The sequence below is a fragment of the Alexandromys fortis genome, unplaced genomic scaffold, assembly GCF_014885135.2.
Source record: "Alexandromys fortis isolate MF-2015 unplaced genomic scaffold, M_Fortis_MF-2015_v1.1 scaffold_113, whole genome shotgun sequence".
NCBI classification, from domain to species: Eukaryota; Metazoa; Chordata; class Mammalia; order Rodentia; family Cricetidae; genus Alexandromys; species Alexandromys fortis.
The window spans coordinates 5,322,751-5,347,713 of NW_026067988.1; the positions used below are offsets into that span (position 1 = coordinate 5,322,751).

At 39.3% G+C, this 24,963-nt stretch overlaps 1 pseudogene; it reads right to left on the minus strand.

The window, feature by feature from the left end:
* The window catches only part of LOC126511988 (ATP synthase subunit ATP5MJ, mitochondrial-like), a 60,405-nt pseudogene extending 36,530 nt beyond the window's left edge, over positions 1-23,875 (minus strand).
* Between the last annotated feature and the right edge of the window lie 1,088 nt (positions 23,876-24,963).

Genomic DNA, 24,963 nt, shown 5'->3' on the forward strand with positions numbered 1-24,963 from the left:
CAATGTCAAGATTGTGTGTGTGTGTGTGTGTGTACTCTTTTGGACTCCCATTGTTTCATGCCTTGTTTTCATCTTATTAATCTATATCAAACTGATTGTTGAATGTGATATAAGACAAGCTAATAATCTGTTTATCTACACAATTTCTGGAAAGAAAATTTTTGTTTCTGTGGCACTCTTGTAAAAAGCCATTTGGTTATATGTTTCTGGAGCCTTGCTTTTGTCATATTTTTATTGTTCTAAAAACATCATGACCAAACATGACTTTATAGAATAAAGACTTCATTTTGCTTACAGTTCCATAAGGATAAGAATCTATCATGGTGAGGAGGCATGTCATAAAATGGCAGACATGACAACAGGATCAGAAAGCTGAGTGCGATCACATCTCCAACCACAAGAACAAAGCAGAGAATGGTTAGAAGTAGGCCTGCACCCAGTGACACACTACCTCCAGCAAGGTCACACCTTCTAAATCTCCCCAAACAAATCCACCAGGTAGGGACCAAGTGTTCAAATACATGAACCTATATGGGACATATCTCTGTAGCTGGAACCCTGCTGAGCTCTCCCTATTCTCTTTGACCCCATCCCAAATGGATCCCAAAGACCTTCTCCTCCAACCTTCCTTTCCCCAACTCATCTTAGTATCCCAGCCTCCAATACCAGCAGGCATTCCCAATAAACAGGTCAGGAAAACAGGAAACACACAATCATCATATTCTCCATAAACCAAAGAGGAAACAGAAACCAAGGAGGAAAAGACCTACCCAACAAAGACAGATTAAAAAATCAGCATCTAGACATAAAATCATCCCAAATCCAGATGCCGAGACACCAGTGTAAAAACACAGTCCAACTATCCTACCACAGCAGGCTGAGTATTTCAACATATTTGAAGCTCAAGAAAAAGACCTTAAAACAGCTTTAATTAACACGATTAATTTAAGAAGAAATAAATAAATTCCTTTATAAAAATCCAGGAAAATACAAACAAACAGTGTAAGGAAATAAACACAACTGTTCAAGACCTGAAATTGGGAATAACAAAAACCCAAACTGAGGGAATTCTGTAAATGAAGAATTTAGGAATTTGAACATGCACTACTAAGGCAAGCCTCACCAACAGAATACAAGCGATGGGAGAGAAGGGCTCAGATGTTGAAGATATGATAGAAGACATGAATACACAGGTGAAAGAAAAAAAAACTCCTGATAAAGCATCTAGGAACTTTGGAACACTATGAAAAGACTAAATCTAAGAATAATAGGTATAGACAAAAGAAATAATAGGTACAGAGAAGAAACACAGGTCAAAGGCCCAGAAAATGTTTTCAACAAAATCGGAAAGTTTTCCTAACCTGAAGTAGATGATTCTATAGTTACAAGAACCATATGGGAAAACAAATAGACAAAGTAGACTTCAAACCAACTCTAATCAAAAGAGATGGAGAAAGATACAAGATACTCATCAAAGGAAAAGTCCATCAAGATGACTCTTCAATTGTTAACATCAGTGCCCCAAACACAAGGACATCATATTGATACTCACACACTGGTAGTGGGAGACTTCCGTAGTCCATTCTCACCAAAAGACAGGTCATACACACAAAAATTAAACAGAGAAATACTAGGGTTAACAGATATTAGAAACCAAATGGACCTAACATTTGGGTGAAAAGCCTTTCACCCAAACACAAAAGAATACACCTTCTTCTTAGCACCTTGTGGAACGTTCTCTAAAACTGACCACATACCTCAGACACAAAGCAAATCTCAACAGATACAAAAAAAATTGCAATAATACCCTTCATTTTATCAGACCACGTTGGACTAACACTGTGTTTCAACAACAGAAACAGGAGAAAACTTACAGACTCAAGGAAACTGAGCAAGACCCGCCTAATGAAAACTGGGTCAAGTCATATATGAGGAAAGAAATGAAATGCTTTCTAGAATTCAATGAAAATGAATACCCAGCATACCCAGCATACACAAACTTATGGATCATAATGAAAGCAGTTCTAAGAGGCAAGTTTGTAGCACCAAGTGCCTACATTAAAAAACAAAACAAAACAAAAACAACCAAACGGAAAAAAACTGGAGAGTTCTCATACTGGCACACTTGGAAGCTCTGGAACAAAAAGAATAATCATGAGGAGTAGACAACAAGAAATAAACTGAGGCCTTCAAAAAAAAAAACTAAAATAGAAACAATGAGAACCAGCCAAAGAATCAATGAAGCAAAGAGTTGGTTCTTTGAGAAAATCAACAAGATAAACAAACTCATATCCAAACTAACTAAAAGACTGAAAAAGAATATTCAAATTGACAAAATCAGAAATGAAAAGGGGAATAACAACAGACAGTGAATAAGTCCGGAGAATAATAAGGATGCACTTGAAAAACCTGTACTCCACAAAACTGAAAAATTAAAAGAAATGTACAATTTTTTCAATAGATAATAATACTTACCGAAGTTAAATCAAGGTTCACTAAAATCAAAAACTAAACAAGGCTATCCACTCTCTCCATATCTATTCAATATACTACTTGAAGTTTTAGCTAGAGGAATAAGAGATCAAGGGGATACAAAAAAAGGAAATGAAGAAGTCAAGGTATTATTTACAGATGAGATGATAGTGTACATAATTGACCCTAAAAACTCCATCAGGGAACTCCTACAACTGATAAACACTTTCAGCAACATGGCTGAATGAAAGATTAACTTAAAAACAATCCGTAGGCCTCTTATATACAAATGACAAGTGTTCTGAGAAAGAAATCAGGGAAACAATACAACAGCTTCAAATAAAATAAAATATTGTGGGGTAACTCTAACCAAGCAAGTGGAAACTTGTATAATAAAAACTTTGAGTCCTTAAAGAAAGAAATTGAAGAAGATATCAGAAGATGTAAATATTTCCCATGCTCATGAATTGATAAGATTAACAGTAAATACAGCCACACTACCTTAAAGCAATCTACAGATTCTATACAATCCCCATAAAATTCGAATATATTTTTAAAGACCTTGAAAGGACAATTCTCAACGTCTATGGAAAAACAAAACAAAACAACAAAAAAAATCCAGAATAGCTTAAACAATCCTGCACAATAAAAGAAGTGCTAAATGTCTGACTATTCATGATCTCAAGTTGTAATGCAGAGCTATAGAACTGATACAGTTTTATTACTGTAGTAATAAAAACCACATGGGATTGGCATAAAAGCAGACACACTGATCAATGGAACCAAAATGAAGACCCAGGCAAAAATTCACACACTTATTGGACATCTGATTTCTGATAAAAAAAAAAAAGTCAAAAATATGCACTGGAAAAAAGACAGCATCTTCACCAAATGGTTCTGGTTAAACTTGATGTCTGAATCTAAAAGAATGCAAATAGATCCATATACATGACCTAGCACAAAACTCAAGTCCATGTGGATCAAAGACTTAAACATAAGACCAGATATACTGTACCAAGCCTTGAACATATTGGCACAGGAGACAACTTCCTAAACAGAACATTATGTCACAAGCACTAAGATCAACAATAAATGGGACCTCATGAAACTGAAAAGCTTATGTAAAGCAAAAGACACCATCAATAGGACAAAGCAGCAGCCTCCAGAATGGGAAGATTTTTTTTCACCAACTCTACATTTGATGGAGGACTAATATCCTAAAAACACTGAAAACTCATGAAGCTAGATATAAAAAAATCAAATAATCCAATTTAAAAATGAGTAACAGATCTGAACAGAGAATTCTCAATGGAGAAATCTCAAATGGCTGAGAAACACAGAAAGCAATCTGTAACATCCTTAGCCATCAGGAAAATACAAAACAAAACTACTTTGAGAGTCCACCTTATACCTGTCAAAATGGCCAAGATCAATAACACAAGTGACAGTTCATGCTGGCCAGGATGTGGCGCAAGGGGAATACTCCTCAGCTGCTGATGGGAGCACAAACTTCACCAGCTTTGGAAATCAATATTGTGGTTCCTCAGAAAGTTGAGAATCAATCCAACTATGCTACCCTTGGGCACATACATAAGGATGCTTGATCCTGCCTCAAGGACACTTGCTCAACCATGTTCATTGCAGATTTATTTATAACAGCCAGAAACTGAAAACAACCTAGATGTCCCTCAACTGAGGAATAGATAAAGAATATTTACACAGTGGAGTATTAGAGGTTAAAAAAGAATCATGAAATCTTTAGGCAAATGGATGGAACTAAAAAAAAAATCATCCTGAGTAAGAATACCCAGACCCTGAAAGATAAATGTGGTATACATTTACTTATAAGTGGATACTGGACATTAGCCATTAAACAAATTATAACCAAGCTACAAACCATAGACCCAGAGAAGTTAGATAAAGAAGTAGGGTATAGGAGAGATAATGGGATCTTCTTGGGAGGGGGAAATAGATTTTACAAGCAGACTGGGGGCTAGTGGGGATTGGAGCAGTGAGTACAAGGAGAGATGGCTAGAATGGGAAAATCATTTGATGGGGGCGGGAACCTACTGCAGTGGAAATTTTCTGGACTCTATAAAGGTGATCCTAATGAGGACTCCTAGTAATGGAGGATAAGGATCAACTGGCCATCTTTTGTATCTAGGTGAGGCTTTTGTGTCAAGACTAAATTTCATTCAATTGAGATTTTGGCCAATGTGGAGTCCCATGGCAACCCTCAAACAACCCATGCTATTGCTTTCTGCAAACTTGCAATGGGACCTCACTGCTAAGGACAACACCCACACAACTCATTAAACATAGAAAAGCAGATCTGATGACTACATGGTGCCTTCACCCTTACGTTCTAATTTCTTTGTTGCCAGTAGGTACTTTGCAGACAACTGAAAGAGACTGTGGACACCAACCCAGCAACAGAACCTTTGACCTACAATCTGTTCTGCCTGTAAAATACACTAGGGCAATGGTAGAACAGAAGTTGTTGGAGTAGTCAACCAATGTCTTATTTTACATAAGGCCTACTCCATGAGAAGGAACCCACACCTGAAAGTACTTGGGTAATTTAGAACTAGAGACTAGGTAGCTGGAGACTAGGATGCAAACAAATACTTCTGGTCCCCCCCCCCCAAAAAAAAGTTCAGGTCTGGTGCAAGTACCTGTAACCCTAGAATTGAGGATGTGGAGAAAGACAGGTGCTTGAGACTTGGTAACTAGAAAATATAGCCCAATACTATCTCAAGAAATAAGGCTGCTTACAGCAATAACATCTGTGCCACTATTGTACCAGTGAGCATTTATTGGCAGGATGATACTATAGCTCTCAGGGTTTACAGCTGAATGTGATGGTTAATGAAATATCTAGCTGTCTGCATAGCACCTTCCACTGGAGGAAACTTATGCTTAGTAGTATTAATTTGGCCAAGAACCGATGATTGAGGTGAACCAACTATTATTATTTTGCTAAATGGATATAGTATAAAGCTGCCTTTTCAATACATTTCTTTATATCCCCAAACTGGTGCAGTTCTCAGTTCTGCTGACAGAAGTGTGCAGTGGAGGGTGGTTAATACAAAGACTCACAAGAGATCAAAGTGCAAAGAACAAGCATCTGTGGAGCACTAAGTCATAAACAGGACATCCATATTATACTCCCCCCCCACACACACACACAAAGCTTAGGCAACAACTTGGAAAAGGAGGCAAAAAGATATTAGAGCAGAGGCTGAGGGAAAGAGGAGAAACTGCCTTCGTGACAGGACAGGACTGTTGCACATGTGTACTCCCCACTCCCGGCAGCTGGGGTTGCTTACAGAAGACCTACCCAAGATCAAGCCGATAAACAGTCCAGCACAGGTCAAGGAGGCACACAAACCCCCAGCTCCAGCTGAGGAGCTCTTCATAGCTGATGGCTTCCAAAGCAGGGACAGTCACTTCTCTTTAGGGATGTGATCCCTGGTAGGTCATGTTCTGGTGGGCGGCTCCCCATGAGCAGCACAAATTGGGCCTGGTGGTTTACTTAAAAAGAGAGAGAGCAAAGAAAGGCCTGAAGCTGAAAGGAAATGTGAGGGGGCCACCCAGGAGAAGTTGGAGGAGGGGGAGGGTGAACACGATCAAATTACATTGTGTACATCTGTGAAATTCTCTAAGAATAATTTAAAACTTATTCTATATGTTGAAATAGAAAGATAGATAGATAGATAGATAGATAGATAGATAGATAGATAGATAGATAGATATGGATATCGATTGAAGACATTGATTATTAACCTTTGCTCTCCATCTGCATTCCCACATAAGGACAGAATATATACACAACACACACACACACACACACACACAAAAGATGCTAAGAAGTGAGGCAGTGAGCTGCTGTGTATTATCATACCTTATGGTTATAATAGCATGCATGTAGATTTTTAAAATTACTTTGAAAAGTAATTTGTAGAAATGAATAAAAGCACACATAACTGAGTATCTGGGAATGCATTTAAAACTGGTGGTCATTGTGGGTATATGTTTTCTTTAAGTCTCTTTTCTAGTTGCTGTGGTTATTTTATTGCGGGGGAGGGGGGGAGGCGGAACAGAAGTGTTCCAGTACTCAGGCTTATGTAAAAGGTAGATAAAGAAACAGATGGCAAAATAATGCTCAAAGTCACATAATACTTTACTGAGAATATGCATAAAGAAAATTTTACTAGATACCTATAAATAAAATGAAAACATTAATAGATTTTAGATTGTCTGATGAAGACAATGTGTTGTAGGAAGTGACTCTAGGTGGGGTCACTGTCTTTAAAAATTAGCCTACAAAACTCCCTAAAACAACCACCTTTGAATACTTAATTAACCTCTAATAATATTCTCGAGGATGTATGAAATTAATCTAATTAATATTGCTAAGCTGACAACAAAAACACAGAAAACAACTCAAGAAATACAGACAGTATCACAAAGGCTTATTCTTATTACCTCCGGAAATAATAATTCCCAGGAACAATAAAACACTCATCATACTGTTGTAAAATGAATGAAAGCTGCAATTTAAAATTCCAAATCCTGATAGTGTAAGTGTGCAAGAGGGGAACGTGAAGTTTACAAGGAACAGTTAGAAAAATTATAAATACTTGGGTTTTCTAAAATTATTGTATAATGTATTTAATCACCGAGCTATTAAGATTTTTCTCTCATAGAATTACAATAAATCCCAGGCAGTCTGAAAATCCTATCAGTGGGAAGCATGTGTCTTTTTAAAAATACAATGTGGCTTTAAAATGAGCCATTCCAAATTATTAACCTTAAAGTCTCTCAACAGACAGAAATAGAGATAAATGCTTTGCTTTACCCAAGGTGCACACTGAACATTTTCATCATCTTTTCCTTTCATCATAACAACCAATTAAATCTTCGCATGTAAGGTTTATAAGTCTTTGAAAACACAAAATCATTAGAACAAAGCAATGTGGCTATTTGAGATGAGCATGGGGGTTGGTAATAGCAATTGAACTTTGGGTTATTAAAGCAATAAATTTTTTAATCAATTGGGTAGCTATGATGAGTATCTGAAATCTTTACTTAGTTCTAAATGATTTTTCTCTTCTAAGACAAGCATTCTTAGAATGATTTCTTAATATTTGTTCACGCCCTAACTCAATTATGTTTTTTTTCAAATTTTCAGAAAAAACAAAATATTTTTAAGTCATTATGGCATTTTATTTTGTCTAATTCTTGAGAGAGTTGGTTGTCCTGTAAGTATACTGTTCTCCTTTTTAAGTTAATATGATTTCTGCAGTTGCCAGAAGACATAAAAATATCATTTATTATTTGTGAGTTGGGGATGCTTGGTGTATCATAGATGGGGACATATGTTAGGGAACTTTCCATCAGGAAGGGAATGGAGTCAGGTGCCTAGTTAGTACAGTTTTGAAGTAATCACAAGAAGTTGTAGACAGGATATGAAAAACCAAGATTAGAATTTCTTTCAAGTCTTCTGGGGAACTCTTTTACAAATGCTGTGAAGAAAAAAAAAATCTTTCAGCTGTCAAACAACTGAATCCTGATGAAAGTGCACCCAAAATGCTCACACCAGCAGATCTGTTGGCTATGGCACTATTGGGGAGTCAGCATAATGCTGTAAGGTCATGATCTGCCAAAGACCAAGGACAGGCTGGAGCTCAGAGATACAGACAACAAGAGACAACTTGATATCACAGAGTAGGGGGACAAGACCAATCCAAACATACCCACAGAGGAATGGGATTCATCATTTGGTAGCTACCTTTGTGAAAACAAATGGAAATCTTTACACATTTCCACATCCTTGCCGTGGCCTCTCCTTTTTTATGGGAATGATTGATGCAGCTGTCTAGTTCATAAATTTTTGTCTTTTCTAGACCCTCTCAAACACGAGCATGTACAGTCGGAAACTGACCTTACAGAGTTTTTCTATTTTCTCTTCACGCCCTCTGCACTTGAGTAAACAGTCTCAAGTGAAAAAAATTACACCAGCACCACCTTCCCAGTGTGACCGCCATCCTTGTACCCACTCCCCTACATTCATTAAGAGGTGAACTATATTTATCCACTATCCCCTTCATCCTTGGTTGTCATTAGATTTTTTTTAATCAACAAAATGTAATAAAAAGGGTAATGTACCAGGTTCAAGCCTACAATTCAGGAGACCTTAATATGCTTATACAATTGCCTTATGAGCCTTCTTCATATTAAAACAAGCACAGAGTAGTCTATCAAAAAGTGAAAACCCATGGGAAAGACCCAGGGTGCTCCAACTGCCAGTCAACCACCATGCAATAAACCTAATGTGTGGGTGATTTCAGGACAGCTGGGAGGACCTCCCAACTAACTGCAGCCTGACTGACAAGAAGCCCAGCAACTTGGTCCAGAACAGCAAAACCACTTGGCCAGCTTTAGAGTAAAGGACAGCGGTAGTAAATGGCCTTTGCTTTTGGAGACTGAATGGTGATCTCTGAGGGATGTAGCCCCTACTTCTTTCTTCCTTGCTTCTTCGCACTACTACGTTTAAATCAAGCTCTTCCCAATCGTGTCCTTCTTCTGGCCTCCCCGAATCTGTACACACACATTGAAGACATAACTTAGAACCTTGACTCCCCTGGCTCATGCAGTCCCTCCTCTCTTTCTTCAAGGACCCCCGGAGCTAGGTCCAGTACTTGGCTGAGGATCTCTACATCTGCTTCCATCAGTTACTGGGTAAAGGTTCTCTGTGGAGTGGATGAGGAGGAGGGTAGATGGGAGTTAGGGGGAGGGGATGGGAGGAGAGAATGGAGGGAAAACTGTGGTTGGTATGTGAAAAAAAACATTAATTTAAATAAAATTAAATTTAAAAAATACAACTTACAGCTTTCAAAATATGCCTTGATGATTTTAATCCAAAATATGCATTCCCCTTTGGTTTGTTTTTGAAAAGTTCATTTTTCTCTAATATTTCATATAGTTTTTATTAGATTATACAAGCTTTGAGTTGCCTGAGTCCCTTGTAAAAGCCAGTTTATTCTGGATGCTTAATGAAAACATACTGACTGAAAGCAAACCGGTTTGATATTCTCTCTACTTACTCAAATTGTGGCCTGATTTAGGCATCAATAGCAGCTCCCTCAACTTAACTGTGTCTTGGAACTGATTAACAGGTGCAAAAATTTCCCAGTGGAAAATCTGTATAAAGAGAATTGATGTCTGTAAAAATACAGTTTGCTTAGACCATCAATTTTCTTTAAATAAAAAAACTGTGTTGATAGATCTCTCTCTCTCTCTCTCCCTCTCCCTCTCCCTCTCCCTGAGAGAGAGGGAGAGGGAGAGGGAGAGGGAGAGAGAGAGAGAGAGAGAGAGAGAGAGAGAGAGAGAGAGAGAGCGAGCGCACGCTCAGGAGAATTCCTGCTTCGCAAGGGCTATCAGTTTTTGCTTCTGCTTATTAAAGATGCTCTTCATATTCATTTTATTTGACACTCCAGGAAATTGTGCATGCCTCAGGCTACATAATTCTGAGCCTACTTCTGAAATGTTTCATTTATTATTTCAAACTGTCATAAGGTCGGTTGCCTCTTATGCATCAGGTAAGATGAGAAATACGTACATATATATTAACTTAAACATGATCATAATAAATTTCCATGTTGAGTAGTATCCATGACCACCTCCTATTCTAACATCACTTTTTTCCAGATTGTATGATATTCACAAATGATGGCAGAGATACAAACTACATTGAAAGTTTAGTGAAATAAATAATTGTAGAAAAATTACCACTATGAACTCATTTGTCACCTCAGTGCAACTCCAACAATTACTCTGCAATTTATTGAAAGTGGATGTATTTTAATTATAGTTTTCTTTAGTTGGACATTTCTTGGAACTCAAGAAATGCATATTCATTACAAAAATAGTTGACTCAGCTCAGGATTTTATTCTAAAATTAATGTTAAATAATATTCCCTAATGTTACAGATAGACCAATCAAGAAGGAAATTTAAGCCAATACACAACTTGACTCATATGGAGAAAGTTGTTGGAAGCCATAAACATCTATTTTTCATAATAGTCCTATAAAAATGTATTAGCATCAGTCTGGTTTTTCAGAATAAAACTTTTTTTTCTTATTCAGATAAATGCTCTACCAACTTATTTTGCTTGTTCTATGATCATTCAGAGTTTAATAGTTGCCTGAAAGCTCAGATCTGTCACGAAATTCCTTTTGGTTGTTGTGGGGGCAAAGCTTCTAGTCTGACTTACTCTTCCCTCACAGGCTCCTGTGTCTGAACACTTGTTCCCCTTCTGATGATGCTGTCTAAGGAAGTTATGGAACTTTTGGACATGGGGCCTGGCTACTGGATGTAGGGCTATAGGGATGTAGGGCTATGTAGGGCTATACCCCTTGAGGGTATAGGTCAGCCTGCTTCTGGTCTAGCTCTTTGTTTCCTACTTCTACAAGATGTTAGCAAGCAATCTCCCTCTTCCATGACCACTACAGGAGTAAGTCCCAACAATGTGCCTTACGGGCTGTATTAGCTACTTCTTTTCTATTGCTGTAATAAAGCATTATGATCGAGGCACTTTAGAGAAAGAAAGAGTTTATCTGGGCTAGTACTCTAGAGAGATAAACATCCATGACCGCAGAGCAAAGACATGGTGGCTAGAACTGGAAACTGAGACCTTACGTCTCAAAATGTAAGCAAAATGTAAAGTCTCAAAGTCTACCTTCATGCTTCTTCCAACAAGGTCCACACTTTCTAGATATCCAAAACAGAACAGCACCATCAATTTGGGGCCAAGTATTCAATTATCTGAGAGACACCTGGAAACACTTCTCATTAAAACCATTACACCAGCACTGTTGTGTTTACCCTCAGTGTGAGTCAAAATAAACTTTCCCTACCTTAGGCTGCTTCTGTCAGGTAGTCAGTCACAATGACATAAAAGTAACAAGACTGTCACCTTTGTCAGTGTAGCTGGTGCTTTCTGTACACAGTGAGCATGCTGCCTGTACCATTTCTATACATCATAATCATGTTGGTGTCTTTAATTAAAATATTATGAAATCAATGTTTGGGTATAAGTATCACCCCAGCCCCTGGCATCCATATACCCAAAGAGTTTGGAATGTTTGGGTGAAGGGTTCACTCCAGCTCTTGGCATCCATATATCCAAAGAGTCTGGAATGTTCGGATGGAAGCTCCATCCCAAACCCCCTCCCCTGGAGCTGCCTAAGTCAAGACTCCACCCCTGAGAAAGTCCACCAAATGATAACCCCTCCCCAGAGATGCTCAAGACCACTCCCACAGGGTATTTAAACTGCCCCCCAAAGAATAGACAAGTGGTTTTCTAGTCTTCCTTTCCTGTCTCCTCTCTGGGGGACTGGAAAGTCATCCAGGAGTATTTGTATTCATTACACCTGGACTTTTCTTAATTTGGTTTGATTTGATCTAATTTGGATTATTGCATCAACGGAGAGGCTTACTGAGGTGCAGAAACTTTACAATGACTAATAAGAAATTACTGAAAACTTGGACTATTGGGCCAGCAGGATGATTCAGAGGGTTAAGTTTCCTGCTACTAACACCATTTCCAGTGGTTGAATCATATGCAGCTGTAAGAATACATAACCGATAAATGGTTCTTGACCTTTGCAGTACATCAGAATACCTATAAAGCCTTAAAAGGATCATTACTCAGATCCCAAAAGCTCTGAATCAATTGCTTTCTGGTACTGGGTACCAAAGGGTTTATAAAGTCTCCTACATAATCAACCAAGGTGGAATAAGGACATCTTAAGAACCTGCCACAAATACTTATTATCCAAACAATTAGATCAGGATTCGAGTCTACTTCGAATAGTGTGTCTGCCTGTGGCACTGAGCCTGCTCTCCAAATGACACAAAAACTTCTCACTGGCAAGGAAGTATGTGTACTTCAAAATTTTAATGGCTCTTTTCTCTAAAAAAATAGAAGAAGGTATTGAAAATTATTGTTATCTCTGAAGAGTGAAATGGCCAATATATAAGTCTAACAAGCTAAAAATATTGATAAATTGGTTATAACTTGATCAATTATTTTGTATAACAAAAGAAATCAGAAAGAGTCCGAAGAAAATCCTCAAACTAAGTGAAGCGACTTGCTATAGTCATGACTAACAGATACTTTCCTTGAAATATCCTGAAGGTACTGAGGACACGGAACAGCAATATCCTAGTAAAAATAAGTGTCCCCAGTAGCCAAATTTGGTTTTCACATGCCACTCCTGATTTAAAGAACAAAGATCTGTATAGGAAGAACTGGAAGAGAAATAGGCCTCGATGGTCCTGACCTATACTATCCTAAAGAATTGTTAAAAGGATTGTATAGATATGTCAAAGGACATAGAAACCAGCTTCAAATCTGGGGTAATTATAGTATTAAAGTAAATACAGTATCCTATAACCGATCGAATGAAATAGGGACCCATGGTGCACATTGATATAAGTAAACAAATTTCTCATGAGAATCGGGATAGTTATGCTGCTTAAAATATCACACCTGCAAAAATATTTATTAATTAAAAAGAGAATGCAACTACAGCGAAAATGAGCAGATGACTCGTTAATCAGGTGACCTAATTATTCTATCAGTTAATCAGACTAATTAAAGTCACATTTTCATCAGACAGAAAACAATGATATCCCAGAATTTTCTTAGTGGTATTTCTCCCAAAAAATGCATAACATGGATCTAATCATGAAGAAATTATTTTAATATTTAAAAGTACTGAGGTCACAAAAGTCAAAAGGAAACTGAGGAATTGTTTTAAACTGGAAGAAACCGAAACACATAAAACCACTAGACATAACACTTGATTTTGAGACAAGTGTTGTGGAATATTTGTTTATACTGTGTGAAGGTATGTTACTGTGATTGGTTCAATAAATGACTGAATGGCCAACAGCTAGGCAGGAGAGATTGAGCAGGATTTCTGGGCAGAGGGAGGAACTCAGGAGTTAAAATCTGGCATGCGTGGGGGAGGGGCGGTGAGAGAGTGTCAGACGTACAGAGTGAAGGAAAAGTAAAAAGTCACACGGAACAACGTAGATTAATAGAAGTAGGTTAATTTAAGAGCTAATTGGAAATAAGCCTAAGGTAAAAACCAAGCTTTCATAATGAATACTGTTTCACAAAGAAACCCTGCCTCAAAAAACCAAAAAAGTCCCTGAACATATGAGATCAACAATCTGATTTCAAATATTTCACCAAAAGTGTCTTTGCCATATATCTGCACTTTTTCTGCAGGTGAAATTGTCTCAAGGGGTTTTGTCACAATGCCATGTATCAGTGGAGTAGAGAGAGTTAGAATGTGAATTTATATGCATTTCTCTTTATTACACATTCTGAAACATGGTGAGACCTTGCTAGGTAAAGAATACTCAAAAGAACAGAAGGCTGTACAGGCCAGTTTATGTTCAGACAACATGAAACTGTTATGGATATCTGACATGGGCTAAAATGGCCCAGTATTTAGGCCAACAAGGACCTATTGGTCCTCAGGTCCTTTGTGCCTGGGCAAGCAGGCCACCCCACCATAATAATGCTATTAAGTGTGGGAACTTAATTTGACTATGGCGTTAGTGTTCAGAGGTAGGACCTTCAGTAAGTGATCAGATTAGATTAGATCTTGAGGGTGTAGCACCTGGGACTGCAGTTTTGTGATTTTCTTTTTTATTTTTAATTTTAAAAAGAAGCTTTTGTTTATTTTGTAGCATGTGCATTACAGGAAACTAAACACAAGAAGCCAAGAACAGTCACAGTCACATACAGCTCAGCTTGATGTGTCCCTCTGGATGCTGCAATTGTGGTTTTCTTAAGACATAGAGACTACAGACAAAGACACATATGTTTTCTTCCCATGATGTAGTAAAATGAAGAAGGGCCTTATCAAAGCCTGCACCAGATTGCTTGGACTCCCGAACTCCAAGCCAAATAAGTTCTTCCCCTTTCCCTGACTTGGATATTTCATCGCAGTAAGGCAAAGCTGACTGACATAGCACCAAAACTCTCCTCAGAGGTTCGAAACACTGATTTTACGCTAACTTCTGACACGTAGGATTATTGTTATGAACCCTAACAGATTATTGAAAGTAGTGGAACTTATTGGGAAAAGAAATGACTCATATTTTCTTCTACAATTTTAGTTAGTGAAGGGAGAAGTATATAAAGGAAAAAAAATACGTGAGCTTCTTTAGCAGCTCAGTGGTGAATCTCAACATTTAACTGCAGTTGAATTTTGTTTTAGGAAAGCAAAGGAATTTTTGAAAATTCAAGGAATACCTCACAAGTACAATTTTTTCAAAAGTGCACCAAGATTCTTGGAAGATGAGAAAGGTGCCCTGTTCTCCTCTCGGAGATAAGAAGGATGAGCTGCTCATTGAACAGGAGCTTAAAGAGACTTCTGCAGCTCATCAAACTCAAATGCCTCCTGCTGCATTCTGATCCGTCCCTTTTGTTCTGGCCCGGTTAGTGTGGAGAACAGATGGAAGTTGTCCTCTGATCCTGATGCGCTCCAGGTTCTGCAGGGGAGAGTCTGCCCCTTGTACAGGCTGCAGCCATGCTGGGCTTGGTTCCTATTATAGCCCTGTAGCCCAAGTCAATGTTGACGTTTATGCTTCATAGGCTCCACGGGGCAGCAAGCTCTTCAGAACAACAATGCTTACCCCCTGGCTATTGGATTGCTAATCCTTCTCAATCATGTTGCTTGAGGACCCAGCTAAACTAGAAAGGGTAAAAACTGCCCTTAATTATTCTGTAAACGTATCCGGGACACTCAATGGTCACATTTCACCCTTCCTGGAGTATAATCGTCTTTCAAACAAGATTGCTTCTTAAAAATCACCCTTCTATCTTCTCTTTCCAGACTTCAATTTACCCTGCAGGGGGAACAAAAATCACATTGAGTTCCATGCTTCTCCTCTCTCCTCTCAGACGAACTGGTCCGCCATCAAGTGCATTGACCGCATGGCCCCTGTACCTCTCTGTTCTCATCTGATATGAGCTGAGAGGGTCCAAAGTGGAGAGCTCCACAGGACAGGGAAAGCAAGGAGACAGATAATGCTAAGAACAGGGAAATGTGCTCCTGAGAAATCTGAATTCACATGTTTTATACCTGAAACCACAAGGAATCAACGCATCTTCATAAACCCACGGAGCATGAACAGACTTTATATAGTCCCTTGCTCACCATGCATATTCTCAGAAGATCTTGAGCTATAATCCTCACTTTTCATTTAGAAAATCCTTTTTCTCTTTCCTCGGATCCAAAGGAAGGAGGCTGCTCTATCAACTGTCCTCTACCATTATAATTTCCTTACACTCTGTCTGCATGAAAAATATATAGAATTTGTGCTTCTTAAGTCTTTCAATTTCTTTGTGAACTGGAAGCTCCCTCCCATTTTTTCAGATGAAAAATGCATTTCTTGAGAAGTTGAGTAATTTCTCCAAAGCTACCGTGCCTAGAGGTGGCAGAGTCATAATTTGAAGACAGAATTGTCTGGTTGCAATGTATATTTATAATCCTATTTTTTATAAAAAAATAACTGCAATATTTGCGTGCAGGATGATATGTAGACATTCAAGGTTATGGTTAAATTTTGAATGACAAACCACCTTCCACTTTGTGGTTTGAAGCAGCAGTAAGTAGTCTTTCTCATGGTCTGAAAGTCAATGGGCTCTTGGGGGTTCTCTCTCTGGGGTTCCCATGAAGTTACAATTAGAGAGTGCCTTTGTTGTAGTCACCTGCAGACTAAATAGTGTTGGACACTGTGGTGACTTCATTCCTCTTATTCCACTAGAGGTTACTGGTCAAACATCACTGTGTCTTCATGTCACCTCTCCAAGCAGCTAACTTGAGTTTATCACAAGGATAAGATAGTTGGATTCATACATGTCAGCTTGCTTCCCCAGAGGATATGTTCCAGAAGACCAGGGACTCTATGACCGAGGCTTTGATGGCACACAATGTCATTTCTATTGCATCCTCTTGATCATAATAGGCGACATGTAAAAAACATGGCACATTGGAGAGTTGTCTTTTCAGCCTAGTTGCCAACTGCATGTTATAGAGCACAATAAAACATAAACCTATTCAGCTAAGTGAGCAAAACACAACCAGAACCAGTGAAGCCACCATCCTTCCTTATGAGCTCTTCCTTATGAACCTAAACTGCTAGTCACTGCTGGCCTGAATTATGAATTTTCATTCTTCTACGTTGTCCAAAAACTATGTAAATCATAGGCTGTTTATTTTTTCTTACTCTAAAGCTCTTCCATTACTTGGGTTTTTCACTAAAAATTCAATTTGCGAGCTGGATGTAGTAGAATGCACCTTTAATCTCAACTCTCAGGAGTCATGAGATAGCAGATCTCTATGAATATAAGGCCAGTATGGCATCCATAGTGAGTTACAGTCCAGCAAGGCCTTCACAATGAGACCCTGTCTCAAATAAAAACAACAACAATACCTACACACTAAAGAAAAGAGGAAGGGAGGAAGGGAGGGAGGGAGGGAGAGAGGGAGGGAAAGAGAGAGATAGAGAGAGAAGGGGAGAGAGAGAGAGATTTTAAAAATATCCAAAACATCCACTTTAAAAGATTTATCTTAGCTGCAGGTAGATAGATGATTTCTTTATTTCTGTTGGTATAGAAGTCTCTTGTGGGAATATGTCATAATTTAAATAAATATTTGGGGTATTCTTGTTAAAGCAACTGTACATATCACTACTTCAAGTATTCCTGTTTGTCTTCTAAGGTCCATATATCAGAGTTCTTTACAAACATATAGCCAGGAAGCTGCTTCTTCTAATCATCCCCCTCTCCCCTATATCCAGGCTCATACAACTCTAGTCCATTCTTTACACTCCTAGAAAAATGATCTTTTAAAAATACACACATTCTATTACCCCCTTGCTCCAGGCCTCCCCCCCCCCCGCCCCCATTCTCGGTTGCTCTTAAATGTCTTCATTGGAAGTACCTGAGGGAATTCTCAAAAGCATAATATCCTAGTCCCACCACTTGGGATTCTGATGCCATTGCTCAAACATATACTATCTAGTATAAGATGTTTCATGGTTTGGTTCCGGCCTATGACTATGACTCCAGCCTTGTCTTTAACCTATGCGGTCAAGCCCCCCTCACCCCCCCGCCCCGAGCCCGTGCTATGCTTTGGATGTTGTTTTGAGAATGTCTCCCAAAACTTCATGTGCTAGAAAGGTTGCTTCCTCAAGTGATGGTATTGAATCTGGCCCAATGGAAGATTAACTGGTAATTCGGATTGCACTCTTAAAAGGGATCAGTGTAATTGACGTGGCTACTGCCCCCGAAGCAGGAGAGGTTTGTAATAAGCTAAATTGTTCTCACTTCCTGTCTTACCATGCGATTTCTTCTTCAAGAATGTGGTGCCTCACTGAAGCGATCTGCCATGCTTGTGACCATCAATAGATGATTGCAAGTCCTTCTCTAAAAACGCTAAACAAACTTCCTTTTCACGCATATTAATCTCACATCAAGCAATATGACAGACAAGGAAGAATACAGTCAGCAAGTCCAGATAGCCTGAGGTTCCTCAGTGTCTCCTGCAGCCCCAGCCCCATCTCTAGCCCATCCAGTTCTCACTATTGCATCTCAAGTTCTTTACTGCTGTTACTGTTCATTCTAGTCTCGACCCACCAAGGACGAAGCATATAACTCAACAAAACATTTCTAGTCATTGGACCTCTAGCATCTTCCATAATATCCAGATGCTTAAGGAAATTTGTCAGATCCATTGATTTCCACCCCACCCCTAGGTCACAAGGCCAATTAATCATGCAAGTATCTTGAAGAGCAAGAACACTTTCTTTCTAGTCTAGTGACTTTTCAACACCATGCAGTCATTCCCGATGACTAAACATCACAGGATCACAGTGTTCCTAGTACCTGGAATAAAAAAAGAGTGACCTTCACTTCCACTTCTCAGGGCAAAGTAGACTCATTGCTGAAGGATTACACTGAAAAGAGTGTAGAAATATATGTAAATCCTCCCTGCCTCAATTTATTTCCCAGAGGACTAAATTGTAGTTCTACTAAGTGCAGAAAAGGTCGGTTCTATTCGGTTTAGTAAATCTTTTAACTTTGAAAGTCTACCTTTGTTTTTTAAGGTCTGTCGTGAAAGTATCTGAAAGTAAAAAGAGATTTACTTTCAAGGTGATCATTCAACTTGTTCCTGCAAGTCACAGTCACTGGTCTTCCGTTACCTAGATCTTTATTTTACCATTTAGAGTCTCTAGTCTCTTTTATTTAAATAGAGTTATGGAGAATAATGTAATCTGTGTAAAACTACCCATATTTAACATGAATTTAGGGGATTTTGTTTTTGTAGATCTCCCATAGAATAAGCATGAATGGAATTGTTTATGCTGCTGTGCTGGATTTGGCTGCTAACTTAGGCTTTCTCTCCAAATGCTCTCTCAATCAGGCTTCTAGCTCGTATATAATTCAGTGTTTTCATGCATCTGAATTTCCACTCTTTGTAGGAAAACCACGTAGCATGCAACTTCAAAGCCCATAAACAACAGAAAAGATTTATCGGAAAAATCAATTGAGGTTATTATTGGGTAAATGAGGTTAATTTTGTGTTGAAACAGGCTAAGATATTTCCCTCGGTGGCAGATCCTGCTTCACTGATATGTATTCTTGTCTTGACAGCAAGCCACAGCAGACCATTTTAGGCAAGAATAATTAATTAAAAGATACATTCCAGGAAGCCGGTGACATTGACAGAGCAAGGAATAAGCAAAGCAGAAAGATGAAGCAGAATGCAGTATCTGACAGAGAGAGGAGAAAGAGAGAGAAAGAGAGAGAGAGAGAGAGAGAGAGAGAGAGAGAGAGAGAGAGAGAGAGAATGCAGTTCTTTCAAGTAGTTGTAGGTATTTTATTCTGATGAACAGAAATGCAGAAAGCAATTCAACCCTTTAGAGGTCTCTTTTTCATCAGCATTGATCTGAGAATTGAGACAAGTGTTTGGAGCGCTGTCACCAATAAGCAGGAACGTGAGGGCTGGAAGCACACTTGAACAGAATGTGGCTCCTCACACCCTGAACGATTAAACACTCACTGCAGTTTTTTTTTTTTTTGAAGGCAAATTCCACAAGTCACACAGTTTCAGTGATCATTACAGAGAAAAGAACACTGCACACGGTACCTTCAGCTGAGCAAAAGCTGTCATGACCACAGACAACTAACGCATGAGCTGTGTGCACGGTTCCAGCTTCATCTTCAATTTTTCTTATTTGTTTCCAGACACTGTTTTCTCTGCTCCCGACAGTGTTTACAGTCTGTGACTGTCACATAATGAAACAGAAGCAAAAAGCCTTTGTTGTGAGGTTCGTGCATCAGAAAGCCCGCAGCAGAGCTGGGTGTCCGACTTGCTTTTGTTTTATTCGGTGTCACTCTCTCTCCTGGGCAATGCCGCTTCCCTGGGCTGAAGAGCCTAAGAGACTCACAGCCAACAGATCAGTGGCAATCGAAAGGTCAGATTACCGCGGCTGGAGGCAGGGTTGATAAGTGATCCAAAGAGACCTAAATTATGTTAGACCCCTGTTCTCTCAGGGGCAAAAAAGACTTACTCTGTCATAGCTTTTGTCAAGCTGACACAAGCCTAGAAGTAGCTGGGAAGAGGGACTATCAACTGAGGAGCAGCCTGCATGAAACTGACCTATGGGTGTGTCTGTGGGGGCATTGAGTGAATTAAGCTTTGATGTGGGAAAGCCCAGCTCACTGTTGCCAATACCTTCCTGGGGCATGTGGACCTGGGTTATATAAAGAAAGGTAGTTGAGCAAGCCAGGTGAGGCTGGGCCGCCAGGGGATGTAGGCTAATAATCAGTATCTTTCACAACCTCTGTGTCAGTTCTGGACTTCAGCTTCCACCCTGGACCTCTTGCCCTGGCTTCCCTCAATGACAGACGATAATCTGTATCCCAAAGTTTCCTCTGCAAGTTCCCATCAGCCAGTGTTTCATCACAGCAATGAAAAGCAAACTTGACTACATCCCATTAGCCAACTGTGGTTTGTAATTCGAAGATGTCTGAGTTCAGCCTAGACAAAGCCTGATAAGAGCAAAACTCTTATGGTCGGCCTGGGCTAGGCAGTGGAAACTCATCATGATTTCCTCTCAGTTTTAAGGGAGTTAAGATGGAACGGTAATCAACAAAAAAGCAAACTTTTCACCCAACCCTTGTGCCTTCATTTCTCCCCTCTCATTAGCAGGATGGCCGAAATCAGACACAATGATCATTCATGCAAGACAGTATAGTCAACAAACCCATTTTTACACTTTTCAGCACCTGGTGAATGGCAGATACTGAAGGCACCGGCAGCACAAAGAGTAAGACACAAATTACCCTAGATCTGGAGCAGTCATGGTCTCAGAGTGGGGGCGGGGTGGGGGAGAGGCCGCAAACACTGATGACGATGTAATGACACAGTGGAGCAAAAGCCCTCAGATTACAGAGTGAGCCCTGAGAGCACAAAGCAGGCCTGACCCCATGCTTCAGGGTTTTCAGTCAAAGGGAGCCTGGGATCACCCAACAAATGTCATGGTATATTTATCAGCTAAACCTGAGTTCTTCAGGTAAAAAGACAGAGGTATCCATTCCAGAAAAGGGAACTGCATAGGCCCAAGCTGTTTGATGGATTGGGGAGTACAGGAAGTACCTAGTTTGGCATGTCGCAGTTATCACCCAGAAAGAGAAACTAGGAGCAAAGAAGAATCCCCCTCGGGCACGTGTGTATAGAAGAAAGCAGAATGTCAGTGATGCTGTGGAAGCTGAAGTGGTACAGAGTACTCCCAGACTGCTCCAAGACAACTAACCCCAGCGTGGTGAGGAAGAAAGGGGCGGAGCTACAGGAGTGCCAGGCCAGGCAATGCCCTTCTGTTTCCGTGCTATTTCTAGGTCCATATACCTTTATGCAGTAGTTTTGTTTTCATTTTTGCATGTTCCCCCAGGTCGTTTGGTTTTCTGAAGCAGCAGTGAAATACATTTGCTATGCTCTTGGAACGATGTTATCTAAATTCAGGGCAGAGAAAGGCACAGGCCAGAGGTCCCCTCAGAAAAGTGCAACACGAGGAAGACAAACACGGCCGCTGTGGAATTTGAGATCTTAAGACAATTTCTTCGGAGATTTTAACCCTGACCAGCAGTAGAACCAACCGGAGACAACAGAAATTTATTATCTGAGTGACCAAGAACATTCCGTCAGCTCTGCCACTAGGAAGAGAGAATTTTAACCAAGTTGGAGCCTCTTAAGGATTCAGGATGGAAAAAAAAAAGAAGAAAGCTTTCTCAGGGAAGCCTCCTCCTTGCACCCTCATTCTAGGCCAAGTTTCTTTGTTGCAGTCTTCGCAAAGATCCCTCTTCTGAACATCCAATGCCATCACGCAGCTCAGCAGAGATGATGAACTTCCGTTTTGTAAGAAATCTTTCTGTTGCTTCTTAGACTGCAAATCTTAGAGAGAAAACATTACCTTCTTATCCTTTTCTTTTCTCAATAAATATCTATCTTATGGATGAATGGACACAAACTTGTTTCTCAGTTGAGGAGAGAATCATATTTGTGATCATAATTGGAAAATAACTTGTAGATGTTTGAACTAAGAGCTAGTTGGCCCCCAAGTTTGCTGTAGATGGTGTCCTCTTAGGAGATAAGGAAGTGTGAACAGAAATCCCAACCCAGCACCTAACCCCCTATGTCAGGCAGGTGATATCACTCAGGTTTCCTGTCCTTTTACTTTGCACGCCACTGACCTCATCTTCCTAGTTTCTGGAAGTGTTCTTTCACATCTCTTTCTTTCTGCTCCAACCAGCACCACTAGATCTTATCAATGAAGCTCTATTGAGCCAGTGTTGTGGATTGAACATTTGTGTATCTTCTCCCCAAGGGAGGTGTTGAAGACTTAATCCCCAGTGTGACTATATTTAAAAGGAAATAATTTGCATGAAGTGGTAGTGGCGGGACTGTGGGGAGACCAGTGTGCGTCAAGAAATATCAGCGAGCTCCCTCACTCTCTCCCCCTCACATGAGGAAACAGTCTGGACTAAAAGCATGGAGAGAAAACCCTCATGAGAAACAGGCTTTGCTGGCACCTTAATCTTGGGCTTTAACTTCAACAAACATGAGAAAATAAATTCCTGCAGTTTAAGCTCCTAGCCAGTGTTGTATTGTAACGATAGAAATAGCATACCAGGATCAAAAACAATGATGACAGCTTATGCTGGAGAGGATGTGGGGTAAAGGGAACACTCCTGCATTGCTGTGGGAGTGCAAGCTGGTACAGTCACTTTGAAAATCAGTATGGTGATTTCTCAGAAAATTAGGAAACAACCTTCCTCAAGACCCAGCAATACCACTTTTGGGTATATGCCCAAAGAACACTCAGTCATACCACAAGGACATGTGCTCAACTATGTTCATAGCAGCATTATTTGTCATAGCCAGAACCTGGAAACAACCTAAATGCCCCTTGACTAAAGAATGGATAAAGAAAATGTGGTACACAGCAGAATAAAATAATGACATCTTGAAATTTGTGAACAAATGGATGAATCTAGAAAATATCATATTGAGTGAGGTAACCAAGACCCAGAAACACAAATATAATATATACTCACTCATAAGTGGCTTTTAGACATAAAGCAAAGAAAAAAAACAGCCTACAATTCACAACCCCAGAGAATCTAGACAACAAAGAGGACCCTAAGAGAGACATACATGAATCTAATATACATGGGAATTAGAGGAAGACAAGATTTCCTGAGTAAATTGGGAGTGTGGAGACCATTGGAGAGGGAAAGAAGGGAAGAAAGAAAGGGGGGAAGAAGGGAGAGGAGCAGAGAAAAATATATAGCTCCATAAACATAATTAAAAAAGAAATGTATTAAAATTCAGGTAAGGCGCAGTTCATTGTAGAGGCCTCAGCCGGTATTGCAAGCAAGGCTCGGCTTCATCCTGAGCACCATAAAGGTTAATGTGCACCATTTCCTGAATTAGATAAATTGGTGGTGGTGTAAGAGAGGATGGGAATTCCTGTGAGGGCCACACTAACAAAAGATCATATGGACAGAGAACACAATTTCCACTACAACATGACTAATCCACGTATACGCAAATCATCAGTTCCATCTAGAGTCTACTGGTTTCCCCACCAATCACCTGAACTAAGGAATCATCGGCCATCGTCTCCTGCTCCCAAAGACGGTTTCCATCCTGTGAGATGAAGCTGTTCATGAGTTTGCTCTCGGTGTTTTTGTGGGGCTCTAACCCAGATAGGGCCTCTTCGGAGCTTGGTAAATGCTTTACCATTGAGTTGTACTCACAGCCTTTAAATTGATTAAAACACGATGTTACTTTGTAAAAAAAAAATGTATTGCAGTAAAAATAAGATAGCAGATATTAAATAGACTCATTTAAAATAAATAGTACATTCATTAGATTCTTGACTATTGTAACCTGCAAATAAATAAATTAAGAAAGAAAGAAAGAAAGAAAGAAAGAGAGAAAGAAAGAAAGAAAGAACGAATAGCATACAAAGAATTTATTAGTATATTGTTTAGGATTCCTTTTCTGGTACAGAAACAGAATTGAGAAGGGGTGACAAAGTATATAGACAATAAAGGCTAAAATCTCCTCTTGCACTTCTGGGGAAAAACAATTGTCAGATTCTATTCTGTATCTTTGTTACAACTCTAGAAGATTTCATAGACGTAAGATCAAATTATATGTTGCAGCAGTGATATAGTCAGCTGAATTCAAAATGAGGTACATTCTACTTCAGTTTCATCAGTAAATAAAAGGCATTATATAGGGCTTGGTAGAGGGAGGGAGTGTTGTAGTACCCAACAAACTTAACAACACAGATCCTTATAAAAAGCACAAATAAATAAATGTATAAAACTTGTCAACTATAAATAGAATAAAAGTGTAGAGCCTAAATAAATTCAAAAGTAGATTTCTTTTCATGTGTGAGTCAAAAAAGAAAAAAAAAAAACAAAGCAAAACTACATTGACTGCATGTGTGCCCTTTCATAAGGATGGTCCATGCCCCTAATACGGTTTATTATTATTATTAGTAGTAGTAGTCATTTGTTTCTCATTTCTTATGCTAAGTATGCATCATTATACTAGGATTTCTCCTATTATCAGAGGATCTACTTAGTATTAGTGCTAGTCTGTTATTCCCAAGCCTACAAGTTTATGGTCCTGGGTCTCTTCGTGGTTAGAATCCCAGTGTCTTTCTCCAGTGAATATTTTTATGGGTTTTCTAAAATTAACCACATGCCACAGTTTCCCAAGCACTTATTTCTAACCTTGTCAGACTCATATGCACTGCTTCTCTTGTTTATTGAGGTTTTGTCCTTAAACAAAAACCTTGATTTATATCATCTGAAAAA